At 31.0% G+C, this 17,837-nt stretch overlaps 1 protein-coding gene across 1 annotated transcript in view; it reads left to right on the forward strand.

Annotated features, from left to right (window-relative positions):
• Nucleotides 1-17,837, forward strand: part of LOC108685281 (small conductance calcium-activated potassium channel protein) — a 187,121-nt gene that overhangs the window by 77,375 nt on the left and 91,909 nt on the right. The gene's annotated exons all lie outside the window — the stretch shown is intronic.

Consider the following 17,837-nt stretch of genomic DNA (forward strand, 5'->3'; position numbering starts at 1 on the left):
ATAATTATAGTCATAAATATGCTTTTCTCTCAGTGCGATATTTGAGAAATTTTAATACGATCATTTAAAAGATAAAATGATCCTGCCATAAAAAGCATTTTGTATATATAATCCATTCGATATTAAATTTATTTAATTACAAGTTACTAATAAGTTTATTTGAAAACAGCTGTTTCTGAAACTAATCTCCATCTGAAAGTATGTAACATGCAGTAAGTATATTAAAAGTATAATATTATTACTTAAACAGCAGAAATGTATCTTTAAATATTCCAATATGCGAAAGCTTACAGAGACGCATAAAAATGCAAAGGCCGTGTAAAAATGAAGGCGCGCCTGCAATAAAATCTCGAGAGTTCTCACAAGCTCGGTTCGCGTTAAGGAAAGTACATCTGGCAAATATTGATCGTAACAATCTGCGCTTTACATCGCTGCACTTCTCGCGTACGAGATGCATTCCTGTAGTAAACGGCGAAACGGACGCGAGAGAACGGACGGAAAATAAAATAAAATCTCCTCTCTTGAGCGAACGCCCCCGTATGTATGCGGTCGGTCGCGGAAATCTCGTCTCTTCGCGCGAGAGACTTTTGGTAACACGGTTTTGGTAGCCAAGAACGCGAGTTGTCGGAAAAGATTGCTCGACCGAGCGTCACGCAAAAACTTTCACAAGTTCCATTTCGCGAGACGCATACAAAATCCCCTCCATCTCTTTTCTTTCACAGACGCCGACAGACTTTCTTTAATATTGCGAGAATTTTAAAGTTAGCTGCGGATGCTGCGAACTCGAAACGCAAATTTCTAAATATCTCAGAAGACACGCAAAGTAATACGGTATATTGTAATTTGTATTATAAAAAATTGCTTTGAACGGAAAATTTTTTACAAAACTACAGCAACAATTTTTTAATTGGTGTATTCTTCTCAATTTATTTTTGCTCAAATTTTATAATATTGCGTTACTTGTTGCATTAAAATATTTAAATAATAACGATAATTTTTTGTTATCGCGCGAATTTTTGTATTTAGATAAAGTTAAACGATAGTGCTCTTCACGCGCAGTGAAACGTAAAAAAATGGCGCCAATGTTGAATTTGGAATCGATCCAACAATCCAACAATGTTAAATTCCCGAACATCGCGCTCGTCGATTGTTATGTCTAACTTCAAATGTACGTAGCTTTTTGATTTTTATCTGTGGATTATATAAAAACACTTTCCAATATCTGACCTAGCGTAGTCACCGTAAATATTTCAACGCCAACTTTCCGCGCGCGTGAGTAACATTTCACGAAATCGTTTCCTCGATCAAAAATATATAAAGAAAATCGGGAGATTTATTAGGCTATATTTTTAAATTCCACGCACGTTGATTAATGGAATTCCTTAGTATAATACGTTTTAATTTTTTTGTTCAATTAGATCGATAACATTTGATTCAATTTGATTCAACATATTTGCTCTTTCACTATGTTCTCTCGAATTTTAACATTCTCGATCACTAACTTTGGCATAAGGATAGAATACAAAATATATATAGATAAAAATTATGTTTATTCATTTAAATTATTAATAAAAATTATTATCTTACAGATCCTCACGTTACAATGTACTTTACTTTTTAATTAATAAATCAGAAAATTCTAAAGATTGCAAGTATAACACACATTCTACAATAAGTCATTAGTAATAAATCAGAAACCGGAAGCTAGAAAATCGGCCATCATACTCAATTATTCTTCTTACATTTGACTATGAGTGGTCAACTTTTAGCTTCTGACTTCCGATTTATTATTAATATTGCTTATTCCAGAATGGCCATTATATTTTCAATATTGTTTATATTTAAATTGTAATATGTTAACAATGTATATACGTTGTCAAATTATAGCTACATCGCACGAAGGTAATGTTCAGTATGTTATCCAACAACAGTATGTTGCCCACGACGTATGCGAGTGCTTTGTACCGGAAACAGAGTCAGCAAGCATGAGCGGACTCACAGAGTTTCGTGTTTCGGCGAACTTTCGAGGGAATGCTTGCCGAATGAAAATGGCGTGTGCTTCCGTTCTGGACGTGGAACGCACGATTTCCGCCGGATGTTCCGCAGACATCTGCCCTATGATTTACCCCAAACGATCATCGTTCAAACGCCGCTCAATACGCGTCCCACTCTGTGTACATGCAAGATATGTTTCTCACCCATATAGTTAATGTCAGCAACTTGTACAGGACGATCCAGAAATACCGCGAAAACTTCCAGTATATATCAAGGCCGAAGAATAAAGATAAAAAGTATCTACGCACTGAAAGAAAAATTCTTCATATTTGTGACTAATTACATGTTATCACAATTATTATTGCTGTAATATTAGTAGCTGTAACAATAACCGTGTATATGATTCTATCGACAAATGTGTACAATTGGCGATCCGAAAATGTCTATAGTTATTATAACCATAAAAGTAATTTCAATTACTATAATTTAATTATAATTGTAGTCATTTTTTTATTGTCAACTGTATGTGTCATTACTAAAATTATAACAATAATAATCGCAATTATTATAATCTGTAATTACTATCACATTACTACCAAAAATTTTTCTCTCGGTGCATCTAGTGTTTATTATTTAAGAATCTCAAAATTTCCGGATCTGAAAATCGCAGATCACATAAAACGATTTGGATAATCTTGAAAATCTCATATTCTTGCATTTACAAAAGAACCTGCATTTTTACATTTTCAATATTTTTAATGTTGAGCCGCATCATATTAAAATTTGAAATTCTTGGATTATAAAAGTCTAAACGTCTGAAAGAATTTCTACGGTTCCACGATTTCCAAGTCCTTTGGATTCTGCGTCTTTGCCGCGTCGAGACGGCGAACGTATTTGCATTTTCGGACAGTCAGATCTCAGAGAGAGTCGGTAATTCTTTTCTGGTGGACTCCTGAGTTCTGATATCCGGAGATTTCAGGATTTTCGAGATCCTCGTGCGAGCGTCTCGCATCTCGGCCACTTGCCAGACTCCCGGTGAGATGGTATTTCCGGATCGTCCGGTACAGCATGTTTTCGCACGCCTCATCGCCCAGTACTACCAGCAGAAGTTAGTTCTGTTTCCGTTCCACCAACCCTGACCTGCATTCTCAAACGGCCACGTATGTAACGTATATCAAAAAAGCAGAGCGCTGGCCGGTAGAATACCATCACAACCGCTGGTATGTTCTTTATTCCGCTCTTTTATATACCCGTACAACCGCGATCAATCGATACAAAGCGCACGTGTCAACCAATTGACGAACAAGGAGCACGATTTCATCCCAACTCAATTACGCAAACGAGATCGAAAACGCGTTAAAATTATTATTCGTTGCTGACAGGCCGTTTTTCTTTTTCTTTTTTTTTTTTAGATCTTTAATCGTGAACTACATTCTCTAATTAATTGATAATGTTGAACTTGTATAGTTTGAGATCTCTTCTCGTATTTCTTCAATTTTTCCGATTCATAATTTTTTTCAATTTATTTAACAAAGAACGTTCTTTTAGATTTATTTATTTTCGAGATATAGACTGTAGATAGATTATTGAAAAAGAAAGTAAATCTAGATTTAAACTTGAAGCGTTTCCGCTTTTTATTTAAATCAATTTTTATTTTATAAAAGTACACTGAGGAAAAATGTTTGCTATTTGTGACTATAATTACTAAATAATTATGGTTGGGATATCCATTTTTATCATTATTATTACTAGCAGTAATAATTTTATCTTTACAATTGTATGAAAAAAATCAACTGAAAAAAATATATTAGTCGTAATGATTTGAAATATTAATATAACAGAATATCAAGAAACATCAAGATAAAATAAATAATTTAATTAATGTTATTTTCATTAACATTTTCGGTAAATGTAATTGTAATTATAATAAATATTATTATTTCTAAAATAAAGGAACAATCACTTTTACTTTTTATAATTGCATAAATTTATATAATTGTGATTATAGTAATGCAGTTAAAGATATAATTTGCATGATTAAAACAATTATAAATGATATCAATATATTTAATAGTCCTGAAAATGACTATAAATTATATTTTTAAAATGACTATAGTTAAATAAAAACAATTGTAATCATTTTTTTCTCTCAACGTATAATTTTATTGTTGTTTATTTATTAAAATTTATATAGTTTTATAGTTTCTAAATCAATTTCTTATTAATTAAATACTTTTTAAATCATTGAAACGTATTCACAGTTCTTCAATTCTTTAAGTGGAGGTATCTTAAAAGTACCACCCTCACAATCCATCAAAAGCGGAAAAACAACGTGAAACAGCAGATAAACGATTGTTCTTGAAAAGCGTTAAGAAAATAGAAATCCGGGTCGTCGTTTAATGGCCGCGTCGAGATTGCGAAAAAAAGAACTGGCAGATCAAAAAAAAAGCTGATCGATCTTCCGATGATCGATGACTACGTATAAATATAGAACAAATCTAAAAAACGTCAACATCCCATCAACGTTTCAGAGTGCAGGTGAGCGTTGATGTGGACCCAACTTCGACTTAAGTACAGAGTACAATGTAGTTTCTTACACGACTATTGAATTACGTATCCTTGTTAGATTTTTCCGTTTCCGTCTCTCAGTCTGAAAAAAAAGCATCTGTAGCTACACCGAGCGCACAAATTTGATATGAAATTTTATAGTCCGACTTTCCTGTATTACATGTATAAACATCAAGAGAAGAATTAATAATGTGTAAGCAATGTATTATACGTTACAGCGAGAAGAAGATCATAAAATAATATCGATAAGTTGTTGACATTTATATAACCTTTAAATGTTAGGGTGGGCAGGAAAAAGTATTAAAGTGAAAAATTTGTAATGGGGAAGACCCTTTTATTTATCCGTTTTATTTATCATTTCAATCTCAATAAAAGTTAAGTAGGTATATTCCTCTCCGAAAGAGATGACTAGCGAGATAAATTAAAATACATATAATGAATATTTCAAGCTTTAATTTAATAATTTATTGTTTCTTCCGCTAGACTTTTACGCCCACTCTAGAATTATAAACAGTTTAATAAATCGGTTTATTATAACATTAACCTTTAATTAAACATTTAATACGAAATGTTATTCTACATTTTATTACAACAAGAGATACTTCTGTACATATATTAAATATCGGCTACAAAAGACTCTTTAATATAAAGCCTCTTTAATTAATATTATATAATTATGATCCACCAACTAAATTTCTAACTAAATCGTGATGTACGCGCTTCTCAGACTATTATTATCACTATTATTATATTCGTATTTATCAGATTTTAATTAAAACCGTTCGTTCTCTAAAATCACAACACGGTATAATGCGATTCCAAATCTGTCTCGCAATTTTTACTCTCGAATAACGTGAAAGTCTATAGTATGTTTCACGCTTCCTCTATTAAAGCATTCGTCGAACATCGCGTAAAGTATTACATGAATGAGCACGGTAAAGCATAAATTAACCGACCGTGAAAAAGCTGAATAGGATTCGAAAATGTAATATTTAATCAGTTCTTGTCGCTCTTCTTGCGTTTCTACGTTTCCCAACATTTCCGTGGAGACTCCCAACATTTCCGTGGCGAGCTGCGAGAATTTCTCTTTCATGAGTCCGGCAAAAAATGTTGGATTACTGTCACACAACCGATTCGCTGCGGGCTCCACGCGCGCGTAAATTCATATATTTCCGTGGAAAAATGGTAGGCGATTTCGCAAACAATAACGCCTCGGGATTTCATGTCTGATGCGAGCACCGCACGCCGATTATTTCGAACGACGGGCGATCGCCGCGAACGACGGCAGCGACGTCGCTCGAGCGACATTGTGATTTCAAACGGGACTGTTCGATTGACATTTTATTAAAATGTCGAAATTTCGATTTTAATGCGGAGAAAAGCGGATGCGGGATGCAAGCGGATATTGGTTTCGAGAAGTACGGTGACTATGCCTTTTGTTTCTCGTTCCTGTGATTTTTCATCCGTTACATTGAAAGACAAGTGTTTGGTATTTATGATTACAATTGCATAAAACAATTACGATTAAGAGTTCTATTTTTATAGTTATTAATAATAGGAATAATAATTATATTTGTAGTCAGGGAAAGTTATTTTGTAAAAACTAATTACCGATTAAAATCGATCCAAATGTAATCTTGTTATGGACTTTAAAAAATTAAAACCATAGTAAAAAACACAAAAGCGAATGAGAGTAGGGTAATCAGTAATAGATAATAAAGATAATAAAGTAACAAATCTTATTACTCCTTTATATAGTGATAAGAAATTGTACATTTCGGAATAAAAGGAATAATAAGATTTCTTACTTTGCGTAGTTCGTATCGGTAGTTAGAAGTTAGCAACTTTAAAAAGTGACGAATTACAGTTACAGTTACTCAAAAAGTAACTTTTCAATTATTTTCCTGTTAGCAAAATGACATAGATAATATTTTGAAAAAAAAATTAAAGTAAGTTAAGATATAACTACAGTTGAAAAAAGGAACAAAGTTAAGTTAAAATTACTGAAAAAAAGTAACTTGAACTATAACTTAGTTCCATGTAAATATTGTAGTTATTTCTCAACTCTGTTTTCAATTTTTTTACATATACAAAAAAATACCTATATATAAGTTGGTACCGAAAACGATTATAAAATATAGTGGATTTTCGATTCCAATTAAATATTTCTTTTATATAAAACTATAAATGTAATTATTATTAGTAACACTACAGCAGTAATAACCACAAATTGGAGTTCTTAACTTAGTCTCATTATGCAATTATAGTCACAATCAAATATTGTATCAAATATTTTTCTGCTTCTAAAAATGCCTAAGCGAAAGAGCGAAACAGAAAAAGAGAGAAAAACAGAAAAAGTTAGAGAGAGAGAGAGAGAGAGAGAGAGAGAGAGAGAGAGGAATGGAAAGGAAGAATGTGAAGAAGCATTCTTCTCTTTCCATTTCTCTCTCCCCCTCTCTCTCTCTCTCTCTCTCTCTCTTTCTCTCTTTCTTTTCTTTTTTTCTGTTTCGTTCTCTCACTTAGGCATTTTTTCTTCCGCATAAACGGCAAGCCAGCTATATCTATAAAGCAATGCATTATATCGCGTCGCGTGGAACTGACCGCTTCCGGCACCGCTACGTTTAATTTTACACCGGACAGATTTTGGAATGAGCCCATTAACGTTGAAAAATAGCGTGCGAAGAATGTTTAATATATAAGCCGGCGTTCTCATGTATAAGCACGACAGCACGCAACAGCGAAACAACTGGGGTAATGACGACGAGATAAAGATCGTGCGGACGCGGAAGCGGAAGTAGCGATGCCTGCCCGCAGGAGGGATGTCTTACGCGAAACACACGCGAAATACATTAGCGCGCAGAAAAGTTTTCCATCTTTCAAATTACGTCTCTCCGTCGTTGAAAATTTCCGTTATTATTTTCCCTCTGCAGGCGCTTTTGAAGACGGACAAAATTCAACTTCAAGTTTCACACTGACAATGAGAGAAAAACTGTTCGGTATTTGTAACTATAATTATATATTAATTATAATTATAATTATGACTACTACAGTATTAGTAATAATAACTCTATGTATAGGTGGCAATAAAAAATGACTGCAATTATAGTTATTATAACTATAAAGATGATTGAAATTATCATAAAAACTGATTCAAATTACTATAATTACATAGTTATTTTGGGGGCCAACCATATTAATATGTAATGCGTTATATTGTAGTTACACAAAACTTTCTCTCAGTATAAGGAAGAGATGGAAGAAGCTCCGAGATAGTTATCCATTGTTAATGACAAGACGAACGAATAAATTAAACTATGTCTAAATTTGACAATCTCAATTATCAAAACAATAATACATAATTACTTCCGCGATGCTTACATTTGAACTAGCGATGTTCATCAGCGACGATAATGGCAGTCATTAAGCTTACGTACCTACTTAAATGTCTCAGACTCTCATTTCTATTAGTGCACCCTAAAATATAGAGTAACCCAGCGCGGACGGGTCGCTCTCGATTTCTCGGAATTATTCAAACGGTCTGCGAGCAGTACTGATGAGGATTGTCACTTGGATTTTCTTAAGAGAAGATTTATCTTTAACGAGGACAAGTTTAATAACGTTTCGTGATAAATCGAACTAACTTTGTGAATAAATTACCAAAACGATCTTCTGGAAAAGACAGTTTTCTTCTCAAATAAAACCATTTAAATCTAATTCGATTTTTACTTATTTTCGCTTGATCTTTTACAAAGAGATCTGCAGCACATTTTTTTTAAATAAACATTTTTATTAATTTATCAGATTAAATATTAAATGTGAAATGAAAGTAATTAAAGGAGTAATGAATAATTGAATATTTTACGAAGAGAACAGAAGGAAAGGATTGCATTGGAGGGAAGTAGAAAAACTAGAAAACTAATTAATGGAACGCAAATTCCTCTCGAGGTATTTTGAATATGAAACCTAATTAGGACGCTAAGTTGATGCGACAAAAAGCTGGAAGTTAGACCGAATAATGCTTCTTGCAGTCCTCTTAGGATAATAATCCGATATGAATCTTCTTCTGTAACGTTAGTTGCTCATTACAAGATTCTTAATCTCGATAATTTCTATCATGACAAATGTACTCCGAGAGAAAAAGGAGTGCCAACAAAGCTATTATTATATAATGAACTTGTTATGTAATAGCGCAGAGAAGCAGAGTATATAAATAATTAAAAAGAAAGATTTCTTGCAGATAAAATTAATTATATGTTTCTGTCTATAATTTATAATTAATTTTTGTAATTAATCTAAAACAAAATAAAAAACTATTCTGCATTGAGAAGGAAATGCGATTGTGACTATAATTGCATGATAAAATGATGAATAATTATGTAGGTAGAAGCTTCATTTATATAACCATTACTTATAATGTCCATAACAATAACCTTATTATTTATAGTTGTATCAATTATGAAAAAATTATACTATAAATAATATAAATAATATGAATACTATAAATAATTTTAAATATTAATATACAAAATTTATAATTTTAATTAATAATTTTAAATATTAATACACAAAATTTAGTAAAATATCAAGATATAACGATAAATGAAATAATTTTCATATAATAAATATAGTCATAGTTATAAATATAGCTGTTTTCTTACTATTTATTGCGATAATAATAATTAAAAATTATATAAAGAAATAATAAAGAAACAATTACTTTTACAACATAATTGCATAAATGTTATAAAGGTCAAAGAAACGGGAAAATTTTAAAAAGTAAAATAAGAGCTTAGAAACTTTATTCAATTAATTTTAATCACATCAAAAATTTAGAGTATAATATGCCATTTATAAATCATCTCATTAAATTTATTACTCGCGTCAGTTGACGGGTCGCAAATTGTGTTAGTAAAATTTGACAGACACCATTGTGCAACCTTGTTGATGCCATTTAGTGAACATGAACCATTGGAATTTGCTGAAAATCATATTATAATATGTTCAAACTATTGTTCGTAGAGTTTTGTCACCAGGTTTTATCAGGTAAAATTGATTGTGTGATTGAGGATAATCATTTTTCTTACGAATAGAATGATATCTTTCTATATGTAGCAGTGATGGTCGTAAAGCGGCTATAATTTGATTAAAATAATATAATATAATCAACAAAGGCTTTAGTTATAAACAATAAGAGTCGTAACAAGAAATGTATAAGCCTAGTGCTACGTATCTTTACCTAATTATCCTGTATTTCAAAATAATATATATATAATATTTTCGACTATCTATCTGGTCATCTTCAGTATACATAAAAATTGTTTGCCATGATTTTACATTCCCCGTAATCAGAGTTCCAATTTAAATTCGTCGCAATACATACTATACATTCTCAAAACGTTATATATTACTAGAAATAAAGGATAATCAGACAAAGACATCTAACACTTATACACTTATCCTTGTTTCGATTCTTAATATAATATAAATACGTAAACATTAAAAATGACGACAAATTATTATTAAATTGATAATATATTATTTCGCAGTGTGATCGATAGTCTATGATAAAAAACTGCGACGTTACTGTTTCAAAACAGTAAAATTAAAAATGTATCTTGCGATTATTTTCAAATTATCACTCGTTCGGAAGTTAGGAGGCGACTATATCTCCTCGCGAATGATGTTGTAGACTGACATAATAACCAGATGAAAAATGAGGTCGGGAACGGCATCGCTCGCTCGCCATCGGACGCCGTCGGACGTGCTGGCGTGTTTTACCACTGGCAAGTAGTTGTGTAATGCGCGTCGGAATGCCAAGAGTATGTGTTTTCCTCTCTAGTATACCGGCGGGCCAGTAGTACATCACGCGCCATGTCAGCCGCAGCGCACGGTCGCCGTCAGCAATGAAAATGGTCAAGCGCATATGGTTAGGACGATTGCTTTGAGCATAGTTCCGTTTTATAATTCCTGTTTATAAAGAGGGAGAGAGAGAGAAAGCGAACTATGGATTGTGTGATGAATTCGCGGTTGATCACGCGAGATTTCGGGTCCGCCGAAGGATTTAACGAAGACGAGATTTCCTGGCGAATTAAAAGACGACCCGAGTATAGTTTGTGACTTTCGAGCAGACACGTCCGACCGGCGGAATCTCATTTTAATTAGAAAGTTGGAAGTTTTACGAAAAGCACGTTGGTCAAACATGGAGGATCAGCATGAAATTCGAAAGTAGGAAGACATGTGTTTGCTAATTAATGTGTTTTCAATGTAACGTGACCAAACGTGACGTAACATAATGCTAATCAATATAAATCCGTTTAATGAGCTGTAATTTCTCGTTGACAGGAAAGTCATGGAAGAATTTTCAGATGACGCGCGTCACAGCGTATAATTAATTAAACAACGCGTGTAATATAAACAGTCATTTAAATTTTCGTTTATTTGACATATATATTAGATTCTCGGTCGATACACTGACAAAAAGAGAAAAGTATAGTTGGTATTTGTGACTATATAATTGTGATTACGAGCGCCATTTTTATGGTTATTACTGCTATAATGTTAGTAATAATAATAATCATATTTATAGTTATACCAAAAATATATATTAGTATAAAAAAATGACTAAAATTATAATTAAGTTATAATAATTGCAATTACTTTTTCATAATTGTCAGAAAAATCATTCAGAAAAATCATACGAAATGAATAATAAAACATAGCTTGATTCGCAAAATTTTCGCCTATGAATTTTGCACATCTTCCACCAACGGCGCGATACGTTTTTCTATTTTTTTTTTTTCGACCGCGGCAACTATCTCGCGGCATTTTCGTGAAAATGATAACGGTAGCAGATAAAATGCCACGGGCACGAACTTCGTTATAATCGTCCGAAAAAAAGTGCAAGGTTTTAACAATGTCGTAAAACCTTACACGTAATACGTTACGGCGGACGCGCTTTTTCCGCAAGACTTTCCGGTCTGCTCGTAAAGATGGCTGTTAAAATTGCACATCGCAAATGTCGCCCGACGTTTTCGCGAACCAAGTCCTCATGTGACTCATTTTGACTCGTTCACGTTACATTACATTTCCGCGGTTGTATTTTCTCCCCTTGCGCTTTATCTCGCGCGATTCCGACCGATAGTTTCGACGCTCCAAGTATAGGAACTTTCGCGCATCCCGAATCTATATGTGCATCCCGCACATTAATTTCTCATCGCGTAGAGTATTGCGGGTATCTAATATTCTATCTCAGCCCGCAGCGCGATATGAAACAGCGCTTCGTGGAACTGTTCGTGGTTATAGTACGCGTTAATGGAACAACAATTTGCTTCGGGCACCTTAATGAATCGCAGTTCAGCGAATGCACTTCCGGTATATGGCAATCATTGGTGTGTGTCGCAAGTATCTTGTTAATTATCCAACGTATTCGTCTGTTGAGTCATTGGTGTCTGTCGAGAGAACAAAGTAATTGAGAGAACAAGCAGACAATAATGATCGATCACTAATCTTGACGCAAACTTTGCAAATTCGCGAATTTTTAAATACAAGAAAATCAAAATGTTCAAAGTTGCAAGTATTAAAAAAGTCTGTATTTTCATGAGATTACGCATTGATGCGTCTGAATTCGTATTTTTAATATTTAACTGTCAAATTTGTTTCAACGTTAATCTCTGAGAGACTCAAAGTCGAGAAATGTGATAATTATTTATCAGATATACAAAATCAATTATAAATAACAATAAATAAATATAAAAAGTATTTATTTTATATATATAATTATAATTGTATATATATTTAAATTACATATATTATATGCGTATAATACATACTTTTTATGATTGAAAAAAATATAAGTAGAAAATTATAAAGAGAAAATAATTTTGTTTTTAATTGTTGATATTAATATTTTGTTGTTTTTCAGAAATCACATCACTTTGATAGAATAAAATAAACATACATTCAAGATCTTTTTTTAAATCAACTACTACTAGTAGAATTAATTCCTACTTTAGAAATATATTCTTAGAAATATATTATATAATAGGTATCTAAAGTACAAATTTGCTGAATATTAAAGATTTTAAATAAAAAAATGTAGGCAGTGGAATATTTTCCTTCATTGTGAATGAGTGACACGATTTCGCGGAGAGTGGTTTGAAATCATAAAGTTATATATAGCAATATTTTTTTATAAATCGATGAAATAGCTATGATGGGAATAGATATAACTATGATGAAATAGATATAATATTTGTAGCGTGGGATTTTTTGAAAATAGGAAAAAAGGATTGATTTTGAAAAAACATTTTTTTTCTGTTTTAAAACGAAATTAAAATATTTGTTCTAAACAAATGGAATAACATATGGAAAAAATCCTACACTACATCATTGTTATTCCACATCATCTGTTTGCAAGAAAATATTTCACTTTTTTATTTCGGACTCTCCTGGCCTCTGAAAACGGTATTTATTCACGGAGGAAGAACATATTTCAGTTTACATTTTTATTTAACATTTTTAATACTTGTTAAATTTATAGTTTTTTAAAATTTATAGTTATTATAGTTTTAAATACTGTATATCTCAACAAAGAAAAAGACTAATTGTAAGTAAAATTATTTTTCGTCGAATAAATAAAATCACCCAAATATAGGTAGTTAAAGTGCTAAAATATATTGAAAAAAAATTATATAGATGACAATTGTCTGATGAATTTCGGTCATATTAATTTACAGACTAATTATATAGAAAGCTTGATTAAATTTTACATACGTGAGCATCATCGAACAAACCTAAAATGTCTTGATTGTATTTAGAAAACATTTTAGGCGCTTATTTCTACCAAATAATCTGATAACTATTACCAAATCAATTAATAACTTTTCTTTGTACAATTTGACATTATAATTATCAAATATTTCATTAAATTGTCAAATTTGGTTTTATCAAATCATTTAATTGGACCAACTAATATAATAATTTTCTTTTTCTAAATATTTAGTAATTATTATATCAAATGATCGATTACTATTATCGTTTAATAATACTATATATTATCAATATATTCAACAAAATATTTAATATTTAACTTTTTTCTCAGTAGACTAAATATAATTTAAAAACTTCTATACATGAAAAAGAGAAAATTATATATTTAAAATTACTACTAATGTTGTAGAAGCTACAGATACTATCGTGACAATTACAAATTTAAATGCCATAGCTATTTTTTTTAAATAATAATGCAACGTAATTTTTACACTTTTTCAAATTTTTTATTACAAAATCAAAAAGTGAATAAAAGTTAGTATTATAAAGATAAGTAAAAATTTAATATAAAATTTTCTCCGTGTACGTTGGAATATCTCGAATATTTGACGATTGAAAATTTATATTCGAAATTATACAACAATTCAAACTTAATTAAAGTGGCGTATGGTATATTATCTTAAATTAAAATCTGAATCAGGAGATTTTTCGAGTTTGTTATACAAACTCGTGTTCGTTGATTCCGGATACATGTTTTCGGACGAACGTGCATTCGCCAACAAGAAAAAACAAATTGTATTGACAGCGATTATGGAACATAGGAAAACAATAATTCTTGTCATTGCAGCTCGTTTTTACGAATTCAATAGCAGGGACGGACTCCGGCGACTTTCGTGCCACGTGTTGCGCGCGTATTGTGCACGCAGCATGCACGGTCGCCTTCCAGGAGGATTTTCGCGAGATCTGCGCTTGAATGATAGAGCGGCGCGCGGATGGAGACGATAACGCTGGCATTACGAATTTATACTAAACCCTCGCTCGAATTTCAGACTCTCGCTCGTCCGTCCTGCTAACATTTTAGAGACGGCTGCCATGGTTCCACCGCGCTGCAATTCATACCGCCTGGTATTTAATGCTGAACGCGAAGGATTTATTTTTGTGCTTCGCGAAGGTGAGAGAACGTTGCATACGCTCGACACGGATAACGTTGATCCTCGACACTTCATCATGTGCTAAAAGCTTTCGATCTCGGTGCTGCTTGACAGCTCGCGATGTTTGGCGAACTCCTGTACGTTCAGAGAAAGCAGAATGATTCGTGACAACTCTGAAACTGGAATATCTACTCGCAAATACTGGTTTCATAAAGTTGTGAGAATAGCAGAAGGGTTGTACTGAAAACTACTGAATCGCAGATTCAACAAATGTGACGTAATATTGTATACATATAATATTTGTACCTGTGGTAAAAATTGTTAGTAGAAATATTATACTTATTTCATTAATGTCGTTCGTGTAGATTATTATAATAGTTATAAAATAACAGTTATAAAATAATAGCAAGAAATTTACGTATTATGACAATTATATCTTTTCATTTTATGCTTACTTTTACCAATGTAGACTTTAATCTCGATTAAACTTACTCTTCATTTTTTTCCTAATCTTAGACTAAAAATATTGAGGAGTAAGTTAAACTGATATTAAAGTTGATCCACATTGGTGGAAATGGACGTTTTTCTTATTGTTAGATAAGTTATTATATTATAACGACACAATGGAAAGAAATTTCCGACTGATAGATTTACTAAAAATATCCCCTTATTTCTTTAAAACTTATTGTACTTTATTTATATTGATAAAAAAAATATGATCTGTTCAGATAATTAAACAAGTAAAAATTCATAATTTATATACTTGTTTCTATGCAAAATCAGCTAAAAACGAAGGATGAGAAAATAAAATTTTTGCGTTTCTTTTGCAAATTGCATAGTTTAAATAGTTAAATAGTTAAAATAACAACGGCTGTATTATTCATAATATTACATCATTTGTAGTTTTCTTCATTATATTTATTTATATTTTTACTTTTTTTTTTTTTTCATAATATAGTTTTAAATATAAAATATGGGTGCAGCATACACTGTTAAATCTATAGTGCCAAATTTTACCTAACGTGAGTCGTCACTGCTCCTATTAAATATATTATTTTATACTAAAACAATGGTTACATTTGACATTATACAGTGTCAATTTAAAACTATATATAGTATCAAATTGACACAATATAGTTTCATATTTAACTCGCTTTGGTAAAAAATAACGATATATTTAATAGGAGCAGTGGAGCGATTAACGTTAGGTTAAATTTGACACTATAGATTTAACAATGTACTCTCCAGCACATCTGTCTGTGACAGACCATAAGCTAACTTATCTTTATAGTGTTGCAATATCAATCCTATCGGAGTTGAAAGCAATCGTGAATTTATGGAAAAGAAAGAAACTGTTATATATATACGTTTACAGAACAATACAACGAACACATATAAATCAATAAAAAAACGTTTTATATTGAAGTGAAAAGATTCTAGAAAATCTTATATATATATATTCACTATAGATATTTTGTACAGATGACTCCTGTGAAAGAAAAAGAATAAAAATATGTGGCATTATTGCCTATTGTCAGTTTTGAGAACTATTTTGTCAGACGCTCATTTTTGCTTATCTTATGAAAAAGTTAATTAATGCAAAATTGCAAACATTTATTATAAAAACTGCTATATTATTTGATAGAAGACACTTCCCACTTTGTATTTATGTTTCTAAAGCTTTATTAGCCTTTGTTTATGAATTATCAAAACCAAAATGATATGTCGGTATCTTTCTCTACACTTTTTGTATCGATAATACATTCATTAATTGAAGATTATAAAATTTACGCATAAATATTATTAAGTAGAATAAAAATCCGCCTTACTTTAAATAACTCTCTTTGCTTATTTTTCTTAATATACTTTTTTTTACACAAATATTTTACGTTAATATTCTTTATGATCTGTGCCCTGTTTATTAGAAAAATTCATTTGCTTTATACTCACAACTTGTTCATTTTTCTTACTGCAATTAACTTTATAATGTATAATAGAATTGCCGTGTTGTATTTCTTCTAAACTTTCTGCCATTACTGATACTATTTTCTTCTATGAATGCATATTGAAATATATACTGTTTTACAAAAATTCGAAGTTTCTGAATTTTTTAATTTCAGCATCTTAAAGCTTTGAAATTTTAATCTTGATAACATTTTCGAAATGTCTATTTGAAAATATTTTTTTCAATTCAAATTTAATATATGTATATTTAATAGAAGGTTATCATTATAATTTAATATGATTATTATAACATTTTGAATATTTTCTAAAAATAAACGCTAGGATATATTAAGATTTATGATATTTAACCTATCTTTGGGAATGCATGGGAAAAACGAATCCTTTTCAAAGACGAAAAATTTTTACTTCTTTTATCTTTTTCTTCTTTCTAGCTCTTAAAGATAAAGGCGGAACACGGTAAAGAAGAGTCTTTCTTCTTTTGCTCATTTTTTGTAAGTGCACATCTTGATCCAGCTTTGATCGTAAAGCCTTTTTGCGAGAAACAGAAAGAAAATGGCCGCAAGAAAAGAAAGAAACTTTATGGCGATCTGAGTTTTATCATTGTGATATATAGACGTTGCTCTTTCTCAACACTTTCTCTTTTTTATCTGTTTGTACTTTATGCATCAGATTATTATTACGTTCGAAGTGACTCAACTAAAGAAGTTTTTTCATTGAAAACTCGAATGACAATTTGTTTTATTTCCCAATATCCTCATATCCGATAAGTTAAAAAAATAAAACATTGATTTAATAAAAATTGATTTAATAAAATTATAATTGATTTAATAAAAATAGGGAATAATAAAACAGTTTAAAATTTAGACTAATTTTAAAAAAATTTTTTTCAAAATAACTATTTTTAATAACTTGGATATTCGGAATTTCTGAATTTTCAGCCTTTGGGAAATCATAGACATTCCTGAAATTGCTTCAAACATTCTTGGACTTGTAGAAATTCTTAGAATTTGGCAACTCTCTCTTGGGAGCTTTAAAAATCCAAGATCTTGCAAGTTCAGCCTCTTAGAATTTTCCATCTTACTAGAATTTGAACGCCAGGCATTTTTAAATATTTGAAAAAATAAATCTTTCAAATTCGGTGCATATATGCACGACATTCCATAAAATATTAATTAATCGCTTGCATACCCACTGCGTTATTGTACATCGATTGCGAGAGAAAAGTATATTTGATTTTTGACTATTATTGCATATTGAAATAATTATGATAAACAGTTACATTTTCATAGTTATTACTGCAATGCTATAATGTTAGATAATAACTATGCGATAATAATTATGCGTACACTCTATATACACACACACATATATATATATATATATATATAT

This window comes from Atta colombica, unplaced genomic scaffold (genome assembly GCF_001594045.1).
Source record: "Atta colombica isolate Treedump-2 unplaced genomic scaffold, Acol1.0 scaffold150, whole genome shotgun sequence".
Lineage (NCBI taxonomy): Eukaryota > Metazoa > Arthropoda > Insecta > Hymenoptera > Formicidae > Atta > Atta colombica.